Below are 14,034 nucleotides of genomic sequence, written 5' to 3'. Positions count from 1 at the left end.
AACATAAAACAAAAGCAATCACAGATCAATCTACCCCCATTTTCTTTCATTTGAGTTGTTTATAGAATCTGCTTATGGTAATTCTGAAAACATTTCATTACAATCACCACTAGTAAAATTAGCCAAGATTCACTTATTTTTTCCATGAAATCCAATGTAATATTTTACATCTGAAAACAATTTAATAGAATATAACTGTTTAACTCAATTTCAGTGTTACCTGTAAGTCTGCACACTGCAATCCAAACAAAAGCCACAATACTTCCTTAAGAGAAAGCCTTGCAATGCAGGAGTGTGCTTCCCTCCTGTGTACTGCAGAACTGAGACACAGAGGGAGGGGATAAAGGAGAAGGAGGGGAAACAGGGAGAAGAGGGGGCTTGGAAAAAGGAAGAAAGGGGGAGGGGAAAGAAAATGCATGCACATGCTCTGGCATCTTTAGCAACTCATTAGAATGCATTGCCAGAGAGGTGCTCCTGGATTTCCAGACTGCACAGTGGGGGAATGGCTTAGTACACCCGCAGTGCAGCATTTAAAAGCTGTTTCCTCGTCTGTCTGGAATCCCTCTCTTAAGCAGAAAAGCAAGGAAAATTGGTAGCAAGGAAAACGGGTAGTAGCCAGGGCAGCGAGTCAGGAATTAGATATGAATACATTTCCACAAAGGCAATAATGGGAAATTCCTATTTTCTTTTAGCATTTTTCCAAGGAACAAAGAATATTAAAGAAGAAGTGTGTTAACTGTATATGGCAAGTGAGAAATCATAATTCAGCTGCATGAGAAGTTCTAGCTGAACAGTTAAATATTCAGCATTTTCTCTCTCATGATTCACTGGATATTCACCAGTTTCAAGAAACTTTAAAATCAGTTTTTCAAGATAAAAATAAAGAAAATGTTCCCCAATCTGATATACAAAAAGCACACACACACACACACACACACAGAAGTAAGGTTGGTCTCCCACACACAATATCTTTATTTTTATGTGGTGCTAAGGACCAAACCCGGGGCCTCATGCATGCAAGGCAAGTGCTCTATCACTGAGCTACAACTCTAGCCCCGACATTTTTTTTTTTAAGATACATTTTTAGTTGTAGATGGATACAATATTTTTATTTTATTTATTTTTATGTGGTGCTGAGGATCAACCCCAGTAGGTGACTGACACCTGGGTAGGCCACACCCAAGAACACAGTAAGAGAAGGGGACACACACAAGGCACTTCCATGGAAGATTCTATCCTAAACAGGGCAAGGGGTTATATTACAAAGGAACAGGTGAGCATAGCTTCACCCATGGGGCTATAGCAAGACACACCCATGAACGAGACAATGACCACATTTCTGTGACTGAGCGCCTCAGCACCCAGCCAGGGAGTGTGACCCAGTCACGTGTAAGGTTGGTCTCCCACACACAATATCTTTATTTTTATGTGGTGCTAAGGACCAAACCCGGGGCCTCATGCATGCAAGGCAAGTGCTCTATCACTGAGCTACAACTCTAGCCCCGACATTTTTTTTTTTTTAAGATACATTTTTAGTTGTAGATGGATACAATATTTTCATTTTATTTATTTTTATGTGGTGCTGAGGATCAACCCCAGTGCCCTCACATGTACTAGGCCAATGTTCTACCACCACTAAGCTACAAGCCCAGCTCTACATTTACATTCCAGTAAGTTCAAAACCTTTTATGTCAGGTGTGGTGGTCATACCTGTAATCCCAGTGACTCAGGAAGCTGAGTCAGGAGGATCACGAGTTCAAATCCAGCCTAAGCAACTTAGAAAAACTAAAAGCAACTCAATGAGACTGTCTCATTGGGTTAAGTGTCCCTGGGTTCAATCCCCAGTACCAAACAAACACTCCCCCCCCAAAAAAACAAACAAACAAACAAAAAAAAAAACAAAAACCCTTTAAAGCTCCCTAGACAGACATTACTTACAAGAACTCCCTAGAGGAGAAATGACTTCATAGAGACACCATGGTTTAAAATTATTTTCACAAATAAAACTTTAAAGGTATCCACTATAGTTAATTGCTCTATTGGAGCATGCAATGCACCAGAAAGTTCACAACAACCTAATTTCCTATAGAACCAGACAGCAAAAGAACTCAGCTGTGATATGAAAAATTGTGCTCTATATGAGTAATAAGAATTGTAATGCATTCTGCTGTCATGTATTTAAAAAAAAAATAACTCAGCTGTGAAACACTGGAATCATGGCCTGTATTTTGAGGCAGGGCTCAAACACTCCAATGGTCCCTCAGTATCTAAGGGAGACTAGTTCTGGGAACTGTGTCAGACACCAAAATCTGTAGATGCTCAGGTTCCTTATAAAAAGGGTGAAGTATTTGCATTTAACCTACATAATCTTCCTGTATCCTGATTACTTGTAAAACTGATATAATGTAGATGCTATTTAACTACTATGTTGTTTAAAAAATATTGTCAAGAAAAAAAGTGTGTGTAAATATTCAGGACTGAAGCAACTTTTTTCAATTAACACTTTCAATCTCTAGTTGGTTAAATTTGGGGATATGGAACCCACAAATATGTAATCTGTGGATACAGAGGACCAATAGTATCTGATTTTCCACAATGTTAAAGTTTAAAGAAGGATCAACCACTTACTTCAGGAACCTCATTTTAGAGAAGAGGAAATGAATGGTCATAGGTACAGAACCCCATCTGAGTTCAAGGAAGCTAGATAGAGCACTAAGACTAGTACTCAGGATTTCAAACTTTACATCCAGCACTGTTCTTGATAAATCAATCCCCTTTTATTGTTGGGCATCCACAGGCAGGTTCCTGTGAGTAAGTATTATTTAATTACTGCCTAGTAAATCGATCTGCTTTATAATGAAATCATAACTAATAATTTGATAATGAAATCATAACTAATAATTTATTTTTCCAGACTTGTAAAAATGCATCTGGGCCTTTATAGTCTCCTTTGAATAAACAATTAGAAATGTAAATATTGATTATATGAGCTTGCTACTAGTTTAGGTTCTGAATAAAAGCTTCATGGCAAAAATGTTCCTTCCACTGAAATTGACAATCACTGAAGAAAACAATGCAGATTAGTTTCAGAAAAAAAGGCCAAAAGGATGGAAGGAAGGAAAAACATCAAGATACATTGATATTTCATTATTTTCTCATTATTAAAAAGGTTTCAGAGCCCAGCACAGTGGTGTGAGCCTGCAATTCCAACTACTTGGGAGGCTTAGACAGGAGAATCCCAAGTTTCAGGTCAGCCTGGGCAACTTAACAAAAACTTGTCTTAAAAATAAAAAGAGCTGGGGGAAAAAATCTGTTGTAGAAGTAGTTTGGTGTAAATTTTGCCTACTAAACACTGACTTAAAAGGAACAGAAAGACATACTTACATAAAATAAAAAAACTTGGGGCTGGGGATGTGGCTCAAGGGTAGCGCATTCGCCTGGCATGCGTGCGGCCTGGGTTCAATCCTCAGCACCACATACAAATAAAGATGTTGTGTCCACTGAAAACTAAAAAATAAATAAATTCTCTCTATCTCTCAAAAGAAAAAAAAAAAAAAAACTAAAACCAACAACAACAACAAAACAAAACAAAGAAGGAACAGGAGGATTCTAGGAATAGAAAATGCCTTCCTTTGTCTTTATTCTCAACTCCAACTTAACATAAGTCACCAAACCCTAGGATAACTAGCAACTGGAGCTAAGAGGCTTCCATTCGAGACTTACTAGTATCATCTAAAGATCAGGACTGAAGAGCTCCTGGCCAAAGACCAGAAAGAAAAGAACACAAAGAATTTAGTTAGAGGTACTTGTTTTGTAGAAATTTATTACATGAAGCCAACTGTAAACAATATCAAGTCTATCATGTTGATGAACTATGCACTGCATCAACAAATGAAAGAAAATAATGTTCATGAAATGCTGAAAAAGCTCTTAATAAAATTCAGTAGACGTTCCTAATAAAAATTCCAACCTTAAGCTGCTCACAGTGGTGCATCCCTGTAATCCCTGCAATTCAGAAGACTTGAGACAGGAAGATTGAAAGTTCAAGGCAGCCTCAGCAACTAAACAAGGCTCTGTCTCAAAAAATAAAAAGGGCTGGAGATATGTCTCAATGGTACAGTGCCCCTAGGTTCAATCCCTCAGCACCATCACCACCACCACCAACAAATTCCAACAAAGAATTAAAAAAAAAAGAAAGAAAGAAAAATTATTTATAAAAAATAAATAGCATATTTCCCCCAAAGATTGAAAAGCTAAAATCATTTTAACTAAAATCAGGAATTAGAGAAGGAATTTAATTATCACCATCATCAAATCTGACACTGTCTTAATATTTCTACCACATATAAAAACAAAATCAAGACAACTGGTAGCTTCCATAGACACTGAAATCAAAGAGGTGAAACATTTTTACTGTACATTTAGAAATCTAAAATATGCATTTTTGGAAATCATCAAAACTCAACAGGTAGATGAACAGAAAATTTATCAATGTTTTTTCTCTATTGAACCAAATGGAAAAACAAAAAACAAAAAAATCCTCCACTTACCTTGTGAGTACTCTAAGATAATCTGGGAATAAAATAAAAAAGGCACAAGACTCACATGAAGGCATATCTGAAGTCTTTACTGAACAGGTAGAAAGACATCCCATTATTCTTAGTTGTGAAGATATAATAACAATTTTCAATTTACACACTCAATGTCAATTAATGAATTCAAATTAGAATCACTACATAACCTTATAAGATAGTGGTGGTGATGAGATTGGATAAATGATTTTAAGGCTTTTGTGGAAGATTAAAATTGAAAGAATAGTCAAGTAATTCATAGGAAATAGAAAAGACTTGCTTCACAAAGTATCAGAACATAAATCATAGCCTCTTTAGTCAAAAGAGTATTGAGAGAGGAAAACACAAACAGGTTAGTAACAGAACAATCCCAGTATAGATGATAGAATGTAAGATATGACAATGATGGTAGTTGTACTCAGTAGGAAAATAGGAATAACACAACTGGCTATCCATCTGGAAGAAAGTAAAATTGGAATGCTATCTTATGCTATGTTAAAAAATAAATGCCAGATGGACTAAAGACATAAAAATTTTAACATGTAAAATAAAAATATTGTAACAAAATCTCCAAATTACATTTACAAAAGACTCTTAGGAGAGGTTTTTTAAGTTTGTGCAGTAGTGGGAATCAAACTCAGGGGTTTTTACCACCAAACTACATACCCTTTTATTTTTGGTACTGGGGATTGAACCAAGGGGCATTCTGCCATGGAGATACATCCCCAGTCCTTTTTATTTTGAGACAGGGTCTGACTAAGTAGCTGAGGTTAGCCTAGAATTTGCCATCCTCCTGTCTCAACGTCCTGAGTCCACAGGATTATAAGTGTGTGCCACCATGCCTGGCAAGAGATAGGAAATATCTTAACCATGACACATTTTCTACATAGGAATTGAAAATGTTTTGCAAGGCATAAAACCATAAATAAAGCCAATTAAAAATTGACAAAATAGAAGTGGTGAAAGAGAGCATCCCTGTCTTGTTCCCATTTTTAGAGAGAATGCTTTCAATTTTTATCCATTTAGAATGATGTTGGCCTGGGGCTTAGCATAAATGGCTTTTACCATGTTGAGATACATTCCTGTTATCCCTAGTTTTTTAGTATTTTCAATATGAAGGGGTGCTGTATTTTGTTGAGTGCTTTTACTACATCCATTGAGATAATCATATGATTCCTATTCTACTGATGTGATGAATTACATTTATGGATTTTTTCGTATGTTGAACCAACCTTGAATCCCTGGAATGATTCCCACTTGATGGAGGTACACTATCTTTTTGATATGTTTGCCAGAATTTTAATGAGAATTTTTGCATCTATGTTCTTTAGAGATATTGGTCTGAAGTTTCCTTCTTTGATGTATTTATGCCTGGTTCTGGAATCAGGGTGATATTGACCTCATACAATGAGTTTGGAGGTGCTCCCTCTTTTTCTATTTCATGAAATAATTTGAAGAGTTTTGGTATTAGTTCTCCTTCAAAGGTCTTGTAGAACTAGCTGTGTTTCCATTCGGTCCTGGGCTTTTCTTGGTTGGTAGGCTCCTGATGGCGCTTTCTATTTCGTTGCTTGAAATTGATCTGTTTAACTTGTGCATATCATCCTGATTCAATTTGGGCAAATCATACGACTCTAGAAAATTTGTCAATGCCTTCAATATTTTCTATTTTATTGGAGTAAAAGTTTTCAAAATAATTTCTAATTATCTTCTGTCTTTCTGTAGTGTTGTTGTGATATTTCCTTTTTCATCATCAATGTTAGTAATTTGAGTTTTCTCTCTCCTTCTCTTTGTTAGCATGGCTAAGGGTTTGTCAATTTAATTTATTTTTTTCAAAGAACCAACTTTTGTTTTGTCAATTTTTTCAATTATTTCTTTTGTTTAAATTTAATTCATTTCATCTCTGATTTTAATTATTTCCTGTCTTCTTCTGCTTCTGGTATTGATTTGTTTCCTATTTTTCTAGGGCTTTGAGATGTAATGTTTGGTCATTTTTTTTTTTTTTTTGAGACAGATGAAAAAAATTAAAGGGATATGGATAGAAAAAGAAGAACTCAAACTAGCACCATTTGCCAACAATATGATTCTATCCTTGGAAGATTCCAAAAAATTCCACCAGAAAACTTCTAGAACTAGTACATAAATTCAGCAAAGTAGCAAGATACAAAATCAACACCTATAAATCAAAGGCATTTCTGTATATCAGTGACAAATCCTCTGAAAGGGAAACGAGGAAAAACTACCCCGTTCACAATAATCTCAAATAGAAAAAAAAATATTTGGGAATCAATCTAATAAAAGAGGTTAAAGACCTCTACAATGAAAACTAAAGAACGCTAAAGACAGAAATTAAAGAAGACCTTAGAAGACGGAAAGATCTAACTTGTTCTTAGGTAAAATTGATATTGTCAAAATGACCATACTACCAAAAAGCACTATACAGATTTAATGCAATTCCAAGGAAAATCCCAATGACATTCCTCATGGAAACAGAAAAAGCAGTCATGAAATTCATCTGGAAAAATAGGAGATCCAGAATAGCTAAAGCATTCCTTAGCAAGAAGAGTGAAGCAGGTGGCATCACTATACCAGAATTTAAACTATACCACAAAGCAATAGTAACAAAACCAGCATGGTATTGGCACCAAAAGAGACTGATAGACCAACGGTACAGAATAGAGGACACAGAGATAAACCCACATAATCACGGTTATCTTATATTAAACAAAGGCACCAGAAACATACATTGGAAAAATGATAGCCTCTTCAACAAATATGCTGAGAAAATGGAAATCCATATGCAACAAAATGAAATAAAACTCCTCTCTCTCACCATGAACAAAACTCAACTCAAAGTAGATCAAGGACTTAGGAATTATATCAGAGCCCCTGCATCTAATAGAAGAAAAAGTAGGCCAAAATCTCCATCATGTTGGATTAAGCCCCTTACTTCTTTAATAATAATCCTACAGTGCAAGAATTAAAATCAAGAATCAATAAATGGGATGGATTCAACTAAAAAGGTTCTTCTCAGCAAAAGAAACAATCAGTGAGGTGAATAGAGAGCCTACATTTTGGGAGCAAATTTTTACCATACACACATCAAACAGAGCACTACTCTCTAGGATATATAAAGAACTAAAAAATCTAAACACCAAAAACCCAAATAACCCAATCAATAAATGGGCCCAGGAACTGAACAGACTCTTCTCAGAAGAAGACATACAATCCATCAACAAATATATGAAAAAATGTTCAACATTTCTAGCAATTAGAAAAATGCAAATCAAAACTACTTTAAGATTTCATCTCATTCTAGTCAGAATGCAGCAATTAAGAATACAAACAACAATAAGTGTTGGTGAGGATGTGGGGGAAAAGGTACACTCATACACTGCTGGTGGGACTGCAAATTGGTGCAGCCAATGTGGAAAGCAATATGGGGATTTCTCAGAAAATTGAGAATGGAACCACCATTTGAACCAGCTATCCCACTCCTCGGTCTATACATAAAGGATGGAAAAACAGCATACTATAAGGGACACAGCCACATCAATGTATATAGCTGCAAATTCACAATAGCTAAACTGTGGAAGTAACCTAGATGCCCTTCAGTAGATGAATGGATAAAGAAAATGTGGCATACATATACACAATATTCCATTGTGAATTATGTATATATATATATATGTGTGTGTGTGTGTGTGTGTGTGTGTGTGTGTGTGTATACACACACACAGGGGTAGAAAAGATGGTGGATTGAGATGGACATCATTACCTAAGTACACATATGAAGACACGAATGGTATGACTATACTTTGTATACAACCAGAGATATGAAAAATTGTGCTCTATATGTATAATATGAATTGTAATGCACTCTGCTGTCATATATAACAAATTAGAATAAAAAAATAAAAATCGACTAAAAATATGTATAATGCAGCTGCAAAACATTAATATTCATAATTTATAGAGAGTGATCAGAAATTAACCTCTTAAATAGACAAAGGTACAATGTTGGGGAGTGATATTGGCCCAATTATACTGTTATATTGTGTGCATGTATGTGTAACAACATATCCCACTACTATGTACAACTGTAATAACCACAATAAAAAATGTGAATACCATGGGGCTGGGGTTGTGGCTCACGGGTAGAATTCTCACCAAGCTTGTGCAAGCTAGGTTCGATCCTCAGTACCACATAAAAATAAATAAACAAAAATAAAGGTATTGTGTCCAATTACAACAAAAGAATTTTTTTAAATGTGAATAGCAAAAAATTGTACAAAGAATATGAAGAAGTAATTCAAAGAAGAGCAAAATCACTCACATTTATTGGCAGTCAGGGAACTGCAAACTAACAATACATTGGTATCAATACTGCAAACTAACAATATTATTAGGGAGGAAGATGGCGGCGAGGGGAGTGCATTGCCCCCGTGTGCCGCGTCACAGTGTGGGAGAATGACGAGTCAGGACGGCTAAAGGTTATCTTGTTAGGAATTTCCAGCAATAGTGGGGTGCTCCGGAACCTGGAGGAAGGATTTCCATTGCACGAGGATCGGCTACGGGGGCTCAAACGCGAGAGATTTGTCCGCACGGAGGGTCACACTGCTTATTCAGCAAATCGCCCCACGGCTAGAGTCTGCGGCGCACACTGGGAAACGAGGAGATAGCGACGCAGGGATACAGCGCTGCAGTTTCCGCGGGCTTCTGCCAGCTGTGCAATTACCGTACTAAGTGCTGAATTCTGGGTTTGAGACGGGGGAAGGAAGCGGTCCAATTCAGTTCTCCACACCAGTCAGACCACAGAGGAGGCAAGCGGCCACCATCTTGGAGAGCTGACGACACCATCCCTGTTTTCGACTGATCGCAGCTCATTCAGCCATAGAACAGGTAATTTCAGGCTGCCATTCGCCTGCGGCTTGCAGACAAATTACTCAGGCTCAGTGCTAAATAACCCGCGGAAACTGCTTCTTGGAGCCTGCTCTTATCAGAACATACACCGAGCACGGAGCGGCTGAGTTCCGGATCCCGGTACTACTCTGGCCCAGGGCTAAAGAGCCTGCGGAAACTGCTTCTCGGTCCGGGTCCTGCTGAGTACTGTGGAGGTAAATACCAACCGAGCCTTCGTGGGCAGTGGCAACAGGACTGAGACGGGCCTGTGAGGGTCGGTCAGGACTCACCCGTTGCTTTGGTCACCCGGCAAAGGGAACGAAATGCTGCCATTCGCATAGGATACGAACATGGCAGAGATCTGATGTCATCAGAAAGCGGCGGAGGAGAGAACTTCATCAATAACAGCGGCGACAGAAACAGTTGGTCTCCTGGTAGGGAGGCTGAGTCACAGACACCCGAGTCTCTCTCACTTTGTCGTCGAGCCAGAGGGGAGGAGCGGGGCCACCGCCCGCGCCCGGAGCAGGCCCAGCGGCTCGCCGGCGTGGTGGTCGCGTGACCCCAATTGGAGAGGGGGCAGAGCAGAGCCGCCACCCGCGCCCACAAGGTGGGCAGACCTGCGACCAACCTGCAGACCAGGCCCAGCGGTCCGCGGGCGTAGTAGGAGGGGCAGGGCAGAGCCGCCGCCCGCGCCTGCAAGGTAGGCAGACCGGCGCCCGACCCTGCAAGGGAGACTTTTCAACTATACAAGAGCAATATAAATATATAGGGGGAAAACATTTTCAAAAACACAACAGTTTCACCAAGAAGAAAGAAACACAAGCAGTATGAAAAGACAAGGAAAGAAAGGACCAGAAGCAATGCAGGTCAACTCAACTTTAGAAGAGGTAACAGCTGCAGCAGATGGAATGTCAGATAAAGAATTCAGGATATACATGCTTCAGATGATCTGGAGTATCAAGGAAGACATTAGACAGCAAAATCAGACAATGAAAGATCACTGAAGACATTAGACAGCAAAATCAGACAATGAAAGATCACTTCGACAATGAATTACACAAACAAATCCAGGAAGCAAAGGATCAACTATATAGGGAGATAGAGGTTATAAAAAACAAACAAACAGAAATCCTAGAAATGCAGGAAGGAATAAACCAACTTAAAAACTCAATTGAGAATACTACCAGCAGAGTAGAACACTTAGAAGATAGAACATCAGACAATGAAGACAAAATATTTCAACTTGAAAAGAACATAGACAGCTCAGCAAGACTGTTAAGAAACCATGAGCAGAACATCCAAGAAATATGGGATAACATTAAGAGACCAAACTTAAGAGTCATTGGGATACAGGAAGGTATAGAACTCCAAACCAAAGGAATGAGCAATCTATTCAATGAAATAATACGAGAAAACTTCCCAGACTTGAAGAATGAGACAGAATCCCAAGTCCTAGAAGCCTACAGGACGCCGAATGTACAAAATTATAAGAGATCCACACCTAGACACATTATAATGAAGATGCCCAACATACAGAATAAGGAGAGAGTTTTAAAAGCTACAAGAGAAAGGAAGCAGATTACATTTAGGGGTAAGCCAATCAGGATAACAGTTGATCTTTCAACACAGACTCTGAAAGCTAGAAGATCCTGGAATAACATATTTCAAACACTGAGAGAAAATGGGTTCTAACCAAGAATTGTGTATCCAGCGAAATTAAGCTTCAGGATGGAAGATGAAATTAAAACCTTCCACGATAAACAAAAGTTAAAAGAATTTGCAGCTAGAAAACCATCTCTTCAAAACATCCTTGGCAAAACATTACAGGAAGAGGAAATGGAAAATAACAATGAAAACCAACAGTGGGAGGTAGGACACTAAAGGGGGGAAAATAATCAAAGAGGAAAACAAACCATGTTTAGTAACAGAAATAAACAAATATGGCTGGAAGAACAACCCATATCTCAATAATAACCCTAAATGTTAATGGCTTAAACTCACCAATTAAGAGACACAGGCTAGTAGAATGGATCACAAAACAAGACCCAACAATATGCTGCCTACAGGAGACGCATTTGATAGGAAAAGACATACATAGGCTGAAGGAGAAAGGTTGGGAAAAATCATATCACTCATATGGACTTCGGAAACAAGCAGGAGTGTCCATACTCATATCAAATAAAATAGATTTCAAGCCAAAGTTAATCAAAAGGGATAAAGAGGGACACTACATACTGCTTAATGGAACCATACACCAACAAGACATAACAATCATAAATATTTATGCCCCAAACAATGGTGCAGCTGTGTTCGTCAAACAAACTCTTCTCAAGTTCAAGAGTCTAATAGACCACCATACCATAATCATGGGAGACTTCAACACACCTCTCTCGCCACTGGACAGATCTTCCAAACAAAAGTTGAATAAGGAAACTATAGAACTCAATAACACTATTAATAACCTAGACCTAATTGACATATATAGAGTATACCACCCAACATCAAGCAGTTACATTTTTTCTCAGCAGCACATGGATCCTTCTCAAAAATAGATCATATATTATGTCACAGGGCAACTCTTAGACAATATAAAGGAGTAGAGATAATACCATGCATCTTATCTGATCATAATGGAATGAAACTGAAAATCAACGATAAAAGAAGGAAGGAAAAAGCATGCATCACTTGCAGAATGAACAATAGGTTACTGAATGATCAATGGGTTATAGAAGACATCAAGGAGGAAATTAAAAAATTCTTAGAGATAAATGAAAATACAGACACAACATATCGGAATCTATGGGACACATTGAAAGCAGTTCTAAGAGGAAAATTCATTGCTTGGAGTTCATTCGTTAAAAAAAGAAAAAAACCAACAAATAAATGATCTCATACTTCATCTCAAAATCCTAGAAAAAGAAGAGCAAAACAACAGCAAAAGAAGTAGAAGGCAAGAAATAATTAAAATCAGAGCTGAAATTAATGAAATCGAAACAAAAGAAACAATTGAAAAAATTGACAAAACTAAAAGTTGGTTCTTTGAAAAAATAAACAAAATCGACAGACCCTTAGACATGCTAGAGAAGAGAAGAAGATAGAGAACTCAAATTACTAGCATACGGGATGAAAAAGGCAATATCACAACAGACACTTCAGAAATACAGAAGATAATCAAAAATTATTTTGAATCCTTATACTCCAATAAATTAGAAGATAGTGAAGGCATAGATAAATTTCTTAAGCCATATGATCTGCCCAGATTGAGTCAGGAGGATATAGACAACCTAAACAGACCAATATCAATTGAGGAAATAGAAGAAACCATCAGAAGACTACCAACTAAGAAAAGCCCGGGACCGGATGGGTATACAGCAGAGTTTTACAAAACCTTTAAAGAGGAACTAATACCAATACTTTTCAAGCTACTTCAGGAAATAGAAAAAGAGGGAGAACTTCCAAATTCATTCTACGAGGCCAACATCACCCTGATACCTAAACCAGACAAAGACACTTCAAAGAAAGAAAACTACAGACCAATATCTCTAATGAACCTAGATGCAAAAATCCTCAATAAAATTCTGGCGAATCGGATACAAAAACATATCAAAAAAATTGTGCACCATGATCAAGTAGGATTCATCCCTGGGATGCAAGGCTGGTTCAATATACGGAAATCAATAAATGTTATTCACCACATCAATAGACTTAAAAATAAGAACCATATGATCATCTCGATAGATGTGGAAAAGGCATTCGACAAAGTACAGCATCCCTTTATGTTCAAAACTCTAGAAAAACTAGGGATAACAGGAACATACCTCAATATTGTAAAAGCAATCTATGCTAAGCCTCAGGCTAGCATCATTCTGAATGGAGAAAAATTGAAGGCATTCCCTCTAAAATCTGGAACAAGACAGGGATGCCCTCTCTCACCACTTCTGTTCAACATAGTTCTCGAAACACTGGCCAGAGCAATTAGACAGACGAAAGAAATTAAAGGCATCAAAATAGGAAAAGAAGAACTTAAATTATCACTATTTGCAGATGACATGATTCTATACCTAGCAGACCCAAAAGGGTCTACAAAGAAACTATTAGAGCTAATAAATGAATTCAGCAAAGTGGCAGGATATAAAATCAACACGCATAAATCAAAGGCATTCCTGTATATCAGCGACAAATCCTCTGAAATGGAAATGAGGACAACCACTCCATTCACAATGTTTTCAAAAAAAATAAAATACTTGGGAATCAACCTAACAAAAGAGGTGAAAGACTTATACAGTGAAAACTACAGGACCCTAAAGAGAGAAATAGAAGAAGATCTTAGAAGATGGAAAAATATACCCTGTTCATGGATAGGCAGAACTAACATCATCAAAATGGCGATATTACCAAAAGTTCTCTATAGGTTTAATGCAATGCCAATCAAAATCCCAACGGCATTTCTTGTAGAAATAGAGAAAGCAATCATGAAATTCATATGGAAAAATAAAAGACCCAGAATAGCAAAAACAATGCTAAGCAGGAAGTGTGAATCAGGCGGTATAGCGATACCAGACTT

At 37.6% G+C, this 14,034-nt stretch overlaps 2 protein-coding genes across 8 annotated transcripts in view; both read right to left on the bottom strand.

Moving 5' to 3' along the window:
- Positions 1–13,359, bottom strand: part of Gpr21 (G protein-coupled receptor 21) — a 41,316-nt gene extending 27,957 nt beyond the window's left edge. The window contains exon 1 of the mRNA XM_046451977.2: positions 221–13,359. The gene's annotated coding sequence lies outside the window, so the exon portion shown is untranslated. The remainder of the gene's footprint in view (positions 1–220) is intronic.
- Rabgap1 (RAB GTPase activating protein 1) overlaps positions 1–14,034 on the bottom strand; it is a 170,822-nt gene that overhangs the window by 65,978 nt on the left and 90,810 nt on the right. The window lies entirely within an intron of this gene.

This window comes from Marmota monax, unplaced genomic scaffold, assembly GCF_021218885.2.
Source record: "Marmota monax isolate L192 unplaced genomic scaffold, Marmota_monax_Labrador192_F-V1.1 WCK01_AAM20220418_F8-fsc00020, whole genome shotgun sequence".
NCBI classification, from domain to species: domain Eukaryota; kingdom Metazoa; phylum Chordata; class Mammalia; order Rodentia; family Sciuridae; genus Marmota; species Marmota monax.
Note: the sequence above shows the minus strand (reverse complement) of the source record. Positions and strands in the feature narration are given on the sequence as shown.